The 3,410-nt window shown below is 43.0% G+C and overlaps 1 protein-coding gene across 1 annotated transcript in view; it reads left to right on the plus strand.

The window, feature by feature from the left end:
* The first annotated feature begins 305 nt into the window (after positions 1 to 305).
* The window catches only part of plekhg4 (pleckstrin homology domain containing, family G (with RhoGef domain) member 4), a 90,917-nt gene continuing 87,812 nt past the window's right edge, over positions 306 to 3,410 (plus strand). The window contains exon 1 of the mRNA XM_037763327.1: positions 306 to 322. The gene's annotated coding sequence lies outside the window, so the exon portion shown is untranslated. The remainder of the gene's footprint in view (positions 323 to 3,410) is intronic.

Raw genomic sequence — 3,410 nt, forward strand, 5'->3', positions numbered from 1 at the left:
AGAGAGAGAGAGACCCAGAGAGAGACCCAGAGAGAGACCCAGAGAGAGAGAGACCCAGAGAGAGAGACCCAGAGAGAGAGACCCAGAGAGAGACCCAGAGAGAGAGAGAGAGAGAGAGAGACCCAGAGAGAGACCCAGAGAGAGAGAGAGAGAGAGAGAGACCCAGAGAGAGAGAGAGACCCAGAGAGAGACCCAGAGAGAGACCCAGAGAGAGAGACCCAGAGAGAGAGAGACCCAGAGAGAGACCCAGAGAGAGAGAGAGAGAGAGAGAGAGAGAGAGAGAGAGAGAGAGAGAGAGAGAGAGAGAGAGAGAGAGAGAGAGGTCTGTGGGTGGAGCTGTCTGAGCCTGCAGGCTGATATTTAGTCAGGGAGCTCCTCTGTGAACACATGCTGCTTATTTCTGACTAAACTCTCCCTGCTGGAGCTCTGCTGACTGTCTGAGCTCTACTGTCTCTGTCTGAGCTCTACTGACTCTACTGTGGAGCTCTGCTGACTGTCTGAGCTCTACTGTCTCTACTGTGGAGCTCTACTGTCTCTACTGTGGAGCTCTACTGACTCTACTGTGGAGCTCTACTGTCTCTACTGTGGAGCTCTACTGTCTCTGTCTGAACTCTACTGACTCTACTGTGGAGCTCTGCTGACTGTCTGAGCTCTACTGACTCTACTGTGGAGCTCTACTGTCTCTACTGTGGAGCTCTACTGACTCTACTGTGGAGCTCTACTGTCTCTACTGTGGAGCTCTACTGTCTCTGTCTGAACTCTACTGACTCTACTGTGGAGCTCTGCTGACTGTCTGAGCTCTACTGACTCTACTGTGGAGCTCTACTGTCTCTGTCTGAACTGTACTTCGTGCCGGTCTTTGTTGTGCTCGTCGGTGGTTCAGTTTGGATTACTTCCCGTTCCAGCTGAGAGGAGCTGAGAGGGAGTCGTACTCCAGTCACAGAGGGTAAGTGCCTTGCTCGTAGAGCCGGCAGCCTGCTGCTGCTGCAGACTCAGCTGTCCGACTCTTTATCTGCAGCTTTACTCATCTCTGCTGGTCGCTACTAACACTATTTAGACGTGTCTGTGTTGTCTGCTTGACGTCTGGAAAAGTCTTATCGCAGTATTCAGCGTCTTAAATTCAGTTTTATGAACTCTGACATGTTTGTTAGTTCACTGCTCTGATGAGAAATATGTTTAAAATAATAATCTATAGTAGAGATGTACAGGTCCCGATACCGATACATAGGCTTTGGGTATCGGCCGACACCGAGTACCGATCCGATACTAGTGTTTAATTAATCAGCTTTATGCCTCACTGTGTGGAAGTGACTGTTTTTATATATGTAAAGAAACCTCGGGCTGGAATTAAACATTGTTTTCTTAACTTTATAAAACAAAATGTAACAAATAAATATACTTTTTTATTTTATTTATACAAATTAAATGTTTTATTTATTATTCAAATATTAAATCGTACACCAGCAACTGGGTAAAAAATCTTCAAAATTAACAGAATTTGTATTTATTAATAAATTAATAAATCGTACACTAACAACTTGATAAAAATCTTTAAAAAATTAACAGACTTTTTATTTATTATTAAAATATTAAATCATACATTAGTAATTTGGTAAAATATCTTCAAAAGTAGCAGACTTTATTTATTATTAAAATAATAAATCGTACACTAACAACTTGGTAAAAAATCTTCAAAAGTAACATCATTTTTATTTATTATTAAAATAATAAATTGTACACCAGCAGCTTGGTAAAAAATAAATCTAAATTAACAGGAATTGCAATTCAAATTCAAAAATTATAAACATAGATTAACCCACTATATACATTAGCAAAGTGTGCAAGTTACAATGTTTTGTTCTTCAATAATTGAGGTAGTAAATGTAGATGTGCAAAGTTCAATATGTGTTAGATAATTACAGGGCTTAAACAGGATGTAGTCTTATTTTCTGTTCCAGTCGTCGTCATGAGGCTCTTAAAAGTCTTAAATCGATGTGTCTTTGTTGGTTGTCGGTTGTTGGTTGTTGGTTGTTGGTTGTTGGTTGTTGGTTTTGGTTGTTGGTTTTGGTTGTTGGTTGTTGGTTGTTGGTTTTGGTTGTTGGTTTTGGTTGTTGGTTTTGGTTGTTGGTTGTTGGTTGTTGGTTTTGGTTGTTGGTTGTTGGTTTTTGTTTTTGGTTGTTGTTTTTGGTTTTTGGTTTTGGTTGTTGTTTTTTGGTTGTTGGTTGTTGGTTTTGGTTGTTGGTTTTGGTTGTTGGTTTTGGTTGTTGGTTTTGGTTGTTGGCTGTTGGTTTTGGTTGTTGGTTTTGGTTGTTGGTCGTTGGTTGTTGGTTGTTGGTTGTTGGTTGTTGGTTTTGGTTGTTGCTTGTTGGTTTTGGTTGTTGGTTTTGGTTGTTGGTTGTTGGTTGTTGGTTGTTGGTTTTGGTTGTTGGTTGTTGGTTTTGGTTGTCGGTTGTTGGTTGTTGGTTTTGGTTGTTGGTTGTTGTTGTTGGTTGTTGGTTTTGGTTGTTGGTTTTGGTTGTTGGTTGTTGGTTTTGGTTGTTGGTTGTTGGTTGTTGGTTTTGGTTGTTGGCTGTTGGTTTTGGTTGTTGGTTTTGGTTGTTGGTCGTTGGTTGTTGGTTGTTGGTTTTGGTTGTTGGTTTTGGTTGTTGGTTGTTGGTCTTGGTTGTTGGTTTTGGTTGTTGGTTGTTGGTTTTGGTTGTTGGTTGTTGGTTGTTGGTTTTGGTTGTTGGTTGTTGGTTGTTGGTTTTGGTTGTTGGTTGTTGGTTTTGGTTGTTGGTTGTTGGTTTTGGTTGTTGGTTGTTGGTTTTGGTTGTTGGTTGTTGGTTGTTGTTGTTGGTTTTGGTTGTTGGTTTTGGTTGTTGGTTTTGGTTGTTGTTTTTTTTGGTTGTTGGTTGTGCTCTGTGCAGTGAAATTGTTGTCAAGCTGCGGTTCAGGGCCCCGAAGGACTCCCTTTGAACATAATTCACTGGTCCTGGAATTCCTGGAATGTCAGGGAACATTTAAGGGGGTGTATTCTCTAGACAGGTAGATGTGCTGGACTGTGACGGAGTTAAAGGAACAGCGGTGGATGTTTGAGATGTGGATCAGCTCACAGGAATGTTTCAGAGAAGGTTTACAGCTTTATGAGCTCCAGACTGACTGAGAGACAGTTTAACCCTGAGCTGGATCACAGCTGCTCTGCTAGAGCTGGTCCTGGACAGGAGGAGGTCCTGGACAGGAGGAGGTCCTGGACGGGAGGAGGTCCTGGACGGGACGAGGTCCTGGACGGGACGAGGTCCTGGACGGGACGAGGTCCTGGACGGGACGAGGTCCTGGACGGGAGGAGGTCCTGGACAGGAGGAGGTCCTGGACGGGACGAGGTCCTGGACAGGAGGAGGTCCTGGACAGGAGGAGGTCCTGGGATACGTCTG

The sequence above is a fragment of the Sebastes umbrosus genome, unplaced genomic scaffold (assembly GCF_015220745.1).
Source record: "Sebastes umbrosus isolate fSebUmb1 unplaced genomic scaffold, fSebUmb1.pri scaffold_80_arrow_ctg1, whole genome shotgun sequence".
Taxonomy (NCBI): Eukaryota; Metazoa; Chordata; class Actinopteri; order Perciformes; family Sebastidae; genus Sebastes; species Sebastes umbrosus.